The sequence below is a fragment of the Megalobrama amblycephala genome, unplaced genomic scaffold (genome assembly GCF_018812025.1).
Source record: "Megalobrama amblycephala isolate DHTTF-2021 unplaced genomic scaffold, ASM1881202v1 scaffold367, whole genome shotgun sequence".
Taxonomy (NCBI): domain Eukaryota; kingdom Metazoa; phylum Chordata; class Actinopteri; order Cypriniformes; family Xenocyprididae; genus Megalobrama; species Megalobrama amblycephala.
In genome coordinates this window covers 377,326-387,806 of record NW_025953348.1, presented here as the reverse complement: position 1 = coordinate 387,806, position 10,481 = coordinate 377,326, and the positions used below count along the sequence as shown (strand labels likewise).

The 10,481-nt window shown below is 38.3% G+C and overlaps 1 long non-coding RNA gene across 1 annotated transcript; it reads right to left on the bottom strand.

Annotated features, from left to right (window-relative positions):
- Positions 1-3,514: 3,514 nt before the first annotated feature.
- LOC125261195 lies at positions 3,515-7,556 on the bottom strand. The gene is made up of 3 exons (XR_007183240.1): positions 7,370-7,556; positions 6,594-6,637; positions 3,515-3,939 (listed from the first exon to the last, which is right to left on the bottom strand). It is a non-coding gene; the product is annotated as an uncharacterized LOC125261195 (long non-coding RNA).
- Positions 7,557-10,481: the final 2,925 nt, after the last annotated feature.

The following is a 10,481-nucleotide window of genomic DNA, read 5'->3' as shown; positions in this document are numbered from 1 at the left end:
ATTCGTACATATTTTACAAGGTGGCTAATTCATAGGACCTCACTCCTACGAATTCGAACGATTTCGTTGAAACCCTAGTGACGGGTAGGTTTAGGGGCGGGGTTTGGGGTAGGTCATTCGTATGAATTCATACGAATTTGTAAAATATGTACGATTTAGCAAAAACCGTATAAAATCGTACGAATTCTAGGCCTATAGCATGTGTAGGCCAGTGATCCTCAAGGGGGGCTTTGAGGTAACTTAAATTAATTTAAATGTATTAATATAATTAATTAATTAATTAATTAATTGAATACATTAAATTAAATATTAACAAAACTATCTGCAATTTTGCGATTGTTTTGGAGCAGCTTATGCGCTGTGTGAAATACAGACTGAACTGCAGTTCAAAAACACCCAACCACATCAGTAACATACGAAAACTACATCTCTCAGGTGGAAAATAAAACCAGTGTCCCTAAAAAGTTTTGATGGATGACGTAAAGAGGTAAAGACGATACAGTGACATACGGGAGTCGTACATTAGACATGCGCAAGTCCGATATTGATGAGCAACAAAACGTGTAGGCTGTGCACTCGCAGCTCACTGATATTTCTACATATGTCTTGCCCGCGCTCTCGTCTGGTGCATTCTTTCTCTTCTCCGACACTGAAGCTCAGCGTGGCACCGGTCCATGTGTCTTTTCAAGTGCTTTCTAGAAGGTTTCCTTAGTGCCGCACATAGTTTGCAATATTGCGCTTGACTATTATGTTATTTTCTCTGAAAATAATGGGAGTAGCTATGTCCATCTCACAAATGTAGAATCCATCTCTGCAGTCATCTCAACCATCGAATTCCAGCAGCAGGAAATTAGACAGACTATTTTATTCATATATTTTTTTTTTTTTATCTGGTGCTGGAATGTCTTGCGGTGTTGGTAAAAAATAAAACGAAAACCACTTAATTTCGGGTTAAAATGCGTTGTTGTAACGTGCATTACTGAGATTGTAATATTACCCAAATTTTATCAATAATGCGTTATATTACTGCGATAAAGCAAGAAATAATATATTACTGTAGTATAATTACTTTTGTAATGCGTTACTCCTGTCCCAATACTGTATACAAATATAAACTCATAGGCTCAAATTTTTGTAGAGCACACACAGTCATTTCACACACAGTCTCACATCACTCTGGACTACATTTCCCACAATTCCCCATCTAGGAACCAATCACACAATCACACCTGTTTCCCATCATTGAGACTTTATAAGCTGCACTCAAACACACACACATTGCTGAGTATTGTTTAGCCCTGCATTGCGCCTTGTTTTCTATACCTTCTGTAACGATTCGGGACTCATGGTAAGATCCATATGCAAGCTTTATTAAATGTGAGCGTGGTCGTACAGGCAGGGGTCAGATTACAGCAAACAGGTACAGCAAGGAACAGGCGAAATCGTAGTCAGGGTACAGGCAGTAGGTCGAGGCAGGCAGATATCACTCACAGAACAGCAGACAAGGCAAAGGTACAGGATCGTAGACGGGAAACAGACAGACAAGATAAACGCTTGGAATTGTACACAGAGGCAACAAGACTTCGCGGTGAGGTGGTGTGTGTATGAGTCTTTTATAGTCCAGGTAATGTGTGGCAGCTGGGTGTGGTGATTAGTGTGGAGTGATTGTGAAGTGAGTGCAGGTGATAAGCAATGGAGGATCATGGGAAATGTAGTCCGGGATGTGACAGGAACAGACGTGATCGTGACATAACGCCCCCTCCCGGAAGGCGCGTCCTCGCGGCATAAAAGGAACAGCTAGGGAGGGAGGGTGGTTGCATTGGAGACCTGCATGCAGACAGGAACGGGGTCCCCAATGCAGGTCCAGGAGCCTCGGGCAGCCACGGCGGGTCAGGAGCCTCGGGCAGCCACGGCGGGTCAGGAGCCTCGGGCAGCCACGGCGGGTCAGGAGCCTCGGGCAGCCACGGCGGGTCAGGTGGCTCGGGCAGCCACGGCGGGTCAGGTGGCTCGGGCAGCCACGGCGGGTCAGGTGGCTCGGGCAGCCACGGCAGGACAGAGTCCGAAGATGACCACGGCGGGTCAAAGTCCATTAATGGCCATAGGGGTTTATAGTCCATGGGCGGCCCTAGCAGTTCGGAGCACGCTGATGGTTGCGGCCGTGCAGGGTCCCCACCCACAAGCTCCCCACCCTCTGGTATATGGCCCCCCCAAAAAAGTTCTTGGGGAAATCAACGGTGGCCATGGTCGATTCGTGGACAAGGAGCTCGTGGGGCGCTGGCAGGGCAAGTAGCACAGGTTCTGGAGCGGACTCGATGGCTGGAACACCCCCTATGTTCCTTGACACCAAAGGGGCGGCCATCTTGCCCGTAGGCACTGGCGAAACAGCCATCTTGTCCATCGCATCCAGAGAGCTGAGGTGCGTTGCAGCCGGCGAACTTGAGTGCGTTGCAACCGGCGAACTTGAGTGCGTTGCAACCGGCGAACTTGAGTGCGTTGCAACCGGCGAACTTGAGTGCGTTGCAACCGGCGAACTTGAGAGCGTTGCAACCGGCGAACTTGAGAGCGTTGCAAGCGGTGAACTTGAGTGCGTAGCGACCGGTGAACTTGAGAGCGGAGCGGCCAGCGGGGCAAACGGCTGCTCTGAGACGGCAGCAGGCCGTTCTGGGACAACAGCGGGCCCATGCTGGGTCCATGCTGAGGCTGGACATGCTCATAGAAGCTGCTGGATCTAGGTTTGGCGAAGTCTTCTGTAACGATTCGGGACTCATGGTAAGATCCATATGCAAGCTTTATTAAATGTGAGCGTGGTCGTACAGGCAGGGGTCAGATTACAGCAAACAGGTACAGCAAGGAACAGGCGAAATCGTAGTCAGGGTACAGGCAGTAGGTCGAGGCAGGCAGATATCACTCACAGAACAGCAGACAAGGCAAAGGTCAGGACAGGCGGCACAGGATCGTAGACGGGAAACAGACAGGCAGACAAGATAAACGCTTGGAATTGTACACAGAGGCAACAAGACTTCGCGGTGAGGTGGTGTGTGTATGAGTCTTTTATAGTCCAGGTAATGTGTGGCAGCTGGGTGTGGTGATTAGTGTGGAGTGATTGTGAAGTGAGTGCAGGTGATAAGCAATGGAGGATCATGGGAAATGTAGTCCGGGATGTGACAGGAACAGACGTGATCGTGACACCTTGTCTCTGTGTTTCTTGCCCTGTCTGTATTTTTGACTTTGGACTGTTTCCTGGATTGTGATCGTTTATTGCATGCCCTAATATTTGCCTCTTTTTGGACTGGTGTTTGACCTCCTGCTTGTGTGACTACACTCTTTTAATAAAGTTTGCACTTGGATCTACCATCTCAATCTCAAACATTACAAACATTTTGGCCAATCATGCACATTTCTTGTGTGTATGATTTTGTGAATCATCTACACTGTTTAGCTTACCCTTGTGGTAACATAAAAAAAATATTAAGTTCTAACTAGCACTTGTTTAATAACCATGTCGATTTCAGTTAGCTGCGGTATTTCTAAATCATGGACAGGTAAAACTCATCATCACCATGGAAGTTCGTAATAAAAAAAGTGAGCATATGAATTTCTTAATTTATGATTTGTAGAATAGGATTTGTGCACCTCCAGAAGATAATTTGAAAAGGTGAGAGAGAGAGTGAGAAAAAAAAATTTAAACTTCTAAAAAAAAGTTTCTAAATGAGTTAAAGTTTCTCTACAACTTTAAATTTACTGATGTGTGACTGTTCTTTAAAACTACAAATCCCACTGTCACAGGTGTTCTGTTTTGCTATAGTAATACCCTAACAGAACATGGTAGTAGTCAGCCATCCATGCAAAAGCAGAGAGGTCAGTGTGGTGTACTGTTGGTACATCTGTCCAGGCCAACATCTGATGTCCTGATGCCTTCAACTGGGGATCCCAGAGACCCTGCAATAAAAATAGTACAGTTCAAAGTCCATTGTACACATCCAAAACAAGTATCTCACCTGGTATCACAAATTATCTTCAATTTAAGTTTAGCTCAATATACAATTTATGTTTGCATGTAAATTAATTTACATATTTTCAGTCCATCTTCTGTAAGTCATCTTTCAGCCTCCATGCAGTGGTTAGGTATAGTGCTACATTAGAACAGCCTTAAAAAGTTGCCATTTAACTCATATGGGTACAGGTTGCGTTACAGTTTTAATGGTGTTACTACTGTTACTGATACTGCTTATCAATCCGGTACTTTAACTGTATTATCAGTTTTTTTTTTTGTTGTTGTTTTTTTTTTTAAATAATAATAAGAATTAAAATTAACAGAATTAACATTGCATTATATTCTGAAATGTAAAATAAATATAATTTAAAATAGCAAATGAAACAGCAATGTTTGAACAAAACAAAAGAATGTAAATCTATGTAATCTATGTAATCTATTTGTAAATGCACCAGTGTGCAGCCTTTTTAGTTTTATAAATGTGTATACATAAGATATGATACAACAGGAAACAAAGTACAAACAAACTGACAAATAAACACAATAAAACAAATATATAAATGAAATAAACATTACTATTCAGGTAGCACACTGGGTTATATTACTTACATGGGGTGCGTTTCCCAAAGTGAACTATGGTCGCAAGATCTGTCGTTACCAATAGAGTTCAATGGGAAAAGCACCCCTGAACAGTAATGTTAGTAGACCTTACGGAAATTAATGCACTGTTTATTTCATTTGTATCTTTGTTTTATTGTATTTATTTGTCATTTTGTTTGTACTTTATTTCTTTGTTTTTGTTGTATCTTATCTTATGTACACAAATTTAATTATAAGTCTGGTGAGAGCAGTGCCATGAAAATACTCATTCAAACAATTTTAAATTAGTAAAATGTGTAAAAATCATTTATCATCAAATTTTTGTAGTGTTATGTAGTATTATATTTTGTAGTATTATATTATATTATATTATATTATATTTTAGAAGAATATTCTGAAATGTGTTTATTAGAACTGAACATATTTACAGACTTTATTAGAATCTAACTAGATAAGATCATGGACAGGCAAAACTCATTATCAACATTGTAACTGTAATTGTTTTAGAGTGATTTTGTATATTTCTGTATATGTAAATTAATGTATTTGTTATATGTTCAACTAAATGTGCTACCTGTCTTGGCCAGTACCCTCTTGTACAAGAGATTTTAAATCTCAAGAGTTTTATTTCCAGGTTAAATAGGTTTAATAATAATAACATGGTCATAACCTTTCTAAAAAATAGAGGAGAAAAAAGAGAAAGAAAGAAGAGAAAGAAAACTGATTCAATTATTTGTGTATCCGATTAGAATCTTATCTAAAATTATTGACTGTCTAATGCATATCACAAATGGTCAGATTTGTGTGTCCATGCTGCTCTTTCATTTTCCGGTGTAGTGTTGAATTCTGTGACCCACCAAATTATGTGACCCTAGTAGGTGCTTTAGTGAGGGTAGAGTTAGAATTAGGATTAGGCATTGTCATATTAGCTCTATACAGTGCCTACTAGGGTCATATAATTTGGTGGGTCACAGAATTCAGCACTACACCGGCACTTTGCAACAACACAACCTGCAGTGACTTTCTGCATGTTTCTTTTTACAATGTCTGACATTTATGTTTTACATGGCATGAGAAAGTCACATAGACCACGCAAAATCCGATCAGAGCAGACTGAAATTGAATGAATAAGATTTGAATAGGATTACAAACCACATGTATGTTGCTTGAAACGGATTTGTAAAAATCACATTTCACTTGCTAAATTTGATTGGATCTCAATCAGCCATGCACAAAAATCAGATTTGGACTGAAAGTCTGAATGTAGCCTTTGTTCTTTATTCGGTCTTGTTTGGATTTTTGTTGTTGTGGTTTATTTTTCCTATGTTCCAGAGTTTGTATCCCAAACAATCTATATATCAAAGTATTATTTGAGTATTTCCTTTTTTGTGCACTTTGCTTACAGCAACCCTTACAATATGCAGATGTTCAAATATGTTCAGATGTTTGTGTGAATGTTTTGTGACCCATTCACTGCAGCAATCCTTGCCTAAATGTAATAAATTAGATTTGTGCTGATGTTTGTGAGAGACAAAAAGAAAAAATGACAAAGATTGTTACAGGTGCTCAGTTTTGCTATAATAATACCTTAATAGAACATGGTAGTAGTCAGCCATCCAAAAGCAGAGAGGTCAGTGTGGTGTACTGTTGGTACATCTGTAGGTCCAGGCCAACATCTGATGTCCTGATGCCTTCAACTGGGGATTTTAGAAAACCTGCAATAAAATATAGTACAGTTCGAAAATCCATCATATATACCCATTACAAAGTCTCTCATCTAGTACCTGGTATAACAAAGTATCATCCCAGGTTCAAGTTCAAAAGTTTAGCTGAATAGACAATATGTGTTGTACAGAATCACACAAAAGATGCTTTTGACTCTCTGAGTATAACATGGGGTTTTGTGAGAAGTCCAGCTACCTTGTCATGTATTATTTTACATGTAATTTTCATACAAGATTAATTGTGCACAATATAAAACTTCCATGCATTTACAAACCTTATTTGGATAAATACAATGGTACAATATGTTGATGTTCCACTCTAAAAGAACAAGAAAAGACATTTATAACATAGTAAAACAATATTTTCTGTGGGTTATTTAATAATAAAGTCAGGGGAAGGTCCAGGGGTCAGAAAGTAAAAGTCCTGCCATATTTTTATTCCACCCACTGAAGCATTAAAGAGATAAATAAGTGATTAATTGAGTGATGATTGACCATTATTGAAGACACCTGATGTTAACAAGCAGAATCACCAATGGAGAGAAATTACAAATTTATGTCACCATCATGGATATCTGTGTTTGCTTTAGTTGGGTTCTTAAACATTGATTTTTTAATATTAGATTTTGTTTGGGCTGTTGTAACTGAGTTGTAACAACCAGACAAGCAAAGAGAAAAGATAATCAGGTGTTGTTGGTTATGTTTTCACATAATCATTAATGACCTGAATCACTGAACTCATTTAGAGCCCAATCTCTGCGTTAGATTTACATTATTGATTACAGCTAAAGATCAGCTTTTACAATATAATCCAAAGACTTTTTAAAAGTTGTTCTGATTAATAAAAAAATCTTTCTTTTAGGCACACACAGACATCAACAATCAGCGTATGAATCTCAACAACGGTGACAAGCAACAGATTTCTGTGAAAAATAACTTACATGCCTAAAGTTGTTGACCCTCTGAATCACAGTCAGTATTAAGAAGTAAAAAGTATTCAAGTATTTATCAGTAAAATTACACATATTACATACTGTACATACATAAATACCTTTAAGTGGAATGAATGACTGTGCTGTATGGTGTTGGCATCATTGGCATAGACCTATAGAGAAATAAAATATATTGATAACCACAATATCCTGTTATCATTGTAGTTCAATTAATTATTATAACTACAAGCAATGTAACAATATATTTGTAGCCTACCTCGTTTAGCTGATTATTTACCCTATAGGCTTTTTCACAACTGAAACAACCTGGGGTAATGATTTTAAAATGTTTAAACCTAAAATCTTTCAGTAAAAAGTGTTTATCCACCTCATTCACCAATAAGATGCCAATACACTTAAAAGCTAGCTGAAATTTTACTTCAAGGACAATTGAAGTAATTTTGTACATATCATATATACTGTAATATTACACACAATTTTTGAATATAATTTAAATAAACATATAGGCCTACTATACTAAACTTAATTTATCAACTCAAATTATATACAATTTATCAGTATTTTATGAATAATTAAGAGAAATGTATGCATGTACAGATTAGTTATTACAGAGATTAGATAAAAATATAGATAAAAGTAATTCCCTATACTGGGATATAACATTTTTTTTAAAGAACAACTGTAATTAATTTAGCCAAACAAAACAGTCAAAGATTGACGCACAAAATTGAAAGGTTTTGAAAGAACAGATTAAAGATTAAACAGATTAAACAGATGATCTTCTGCCACTGCCACCCTCTCGGTCTAGGAGCATAACGCAACCATTTTTTCACTGCCTCTGAAAACTCTGCCTTGGAAGCCTCTTTACCTTGTGGAGTGCTTCGCAACGCACCTGAAACAGTAAGGAATAAAATTTAACCCCTTAAGCCATTTTAAGTGTTGTTTTTTCTGAGTGACATATAAAAAAAAAGTCCAAAGTAGCAAGGAGAGTCAAAAGGTTTGTATTGTTTGATAGAAAACATGGAATAACGAAAATGTGTGCACATCCAGAAAAATTTAGGCAGGTGCTCTATCAAATAAAGCACTTCAAAAATAAATGAAAATCGGCACACTGCCACTGTTGCTCCCAAAGATAAATATGAATAGATAAATTAAAATTTATCTTTGGGAGCAACGGTGGCAGTGTGCCGATTTTTATTTATTTTTGATAGAAAACTTTATAAAACTGCTAATAAAAGTAAGAAAATAAAAGTGTGCTCAAGGGAGATTTCACATATTTTTCTAATTTGAGGTGGAATATCTCAGGAAGGAAATAAGGTAGGGGGATAATTTTGTTTAAGTTCCACTACATTGTGAGATGCATCTGGATTTAATTTTGTGGTGACAGCATAAAGTAGGCTATTCAAAAGTTACCGCATATGGATGGAGCCAAGCCAAGCAAGAAATTCAATAAATTATATTAAAAAAAATTATTTATTAGCAAATAACTTAGCACTACTAAGGAGTTACTCTAAAACTGGCTACATGCATTTTAAAGTTCAGACTATAAGCTTCCAAATGACATTTATTTTGTATTGATCAAGGCAGCAGTTTTGAAAAACAAGATTTTTTTCGTCACTAGGTGATGCCTGCCGGTGATACACTCCGGTTTAGACTGATTTCTCAGTCACTTCTTAAGAGTTGATCAAAATGGTTACATGCATTAAAAAAGCTATGTTTTTAGGCTTTAAAATGTTATCTTGAGTTATTGATAGTGTGAAATGCTCTTTTGGTGACCCAAGTGCTAAACCAGTCTATTACTTACGGAACATTATCTTTGAGAGATTTGAGGCCTCGAAGCTCCTCTTCTCACCTCGTCCAGCCCAGTTAAAAGAAGATGCCAATTTGTTTGTGAAAATGTAGCTTAACATTTTCCTTACAGTTTCATCTAATTTATGGCCGCCCACAAGAGAAAGCTGGCAAATCTAATAAAAAGGAGATGAAACACAATATAATGAAACATATTTTAGAAAACTGAATAGGGGAAATAGTCTGGAAACATAAATATATTTCAACAAACATATATTTGTTTTTATTTTTTTTCATACTTATCTAGACCTGGAAATTAAATAAAATTGCCATACTTTTCCAAACAGTGTAGGAACCCTGTTAAGCGTAATTACACAGACATACCAATCTGTTTTTTTCAGTCTCATCCATCCTCTCCAAAGCATCAAAATCTTCATTTGACTGTAATGGGAATGACAAGCTGCATTCAGTGTCTGGTGCAGGTACTGGCACTCCCTGCAAGCTCTGAAGCATTGCCCTCTGCTCCTTCAGTTCATTTTTAATGTCCATTAAAACTTTAAGGACATTGCGCTTGAAAGGAGACAACTCTAAAAATAATAAGCCTATAGTTAATTAATAACCTCTATTTACAGGTTTGCTGATTAATTGTTTTTTTTAAAAAAAGGAAAAAAAAAAGGCTTTGATCTTTACCATTAACTGGTTCACTCAGTGTTCCTTGGTGTCCTCCATAGTGTGTTCCCTGGTGTTCTCTGTAGTGTGTTCCTTGGTGTGCTCCATAGTGTGTGTCCTGGTGTGCTCCGCAGTGTGCGTCCCGGTGTGCTCCGTATTGTGTGTCCTGGTGTGCTCCGTAGTGTGTGTCCTGGTGCCCTCCGTGGTGTATGTCCCTGGTGTGCTCCGTAGTTTGTGTCCTGGTGTGCTCCGTAGTTTGTGTCCTGGTTTGCTCCCTGGTGTTTGTCCTGGTGTGCTCTGTAGTTTGTGTCCTGGTGCACTCCGTAGTGTGTGTGCTGTTGTGCTCTGTAGTTTGTGTCCTGGTGTGTGTCCTGGTGTGTGTCCTGGTGCGCTCCGTAGTGTGTGTCCTGGTGTGCTCCCTGGTGTTTCTCCTGGTGTGCTCTGTAGTTTGTGACCTGGTGTGCTCCCTGGTGTTTGTCCTGGTGTGCTCCAGTTGGACTGGAGGTGTAGTTCACTTGTCTCTCTGAAATAAATATGAGCAAAAGAATTTAACAGGATTTTATTTAACATACTCAAATTCTGTGGTCAGCTACATAATTGAACAAGCATATAGAAGCAGCAAGCTTATTTAAAAATACAAGACAAAGATTACTGATATTTGATATATTTTATTCAAAATCTAGCCTAAAAATCTCTTAAATTTCATTAGACCAAAAAGGATTTTACAGGATTTGTGGAGCTGGAAGTGCAATT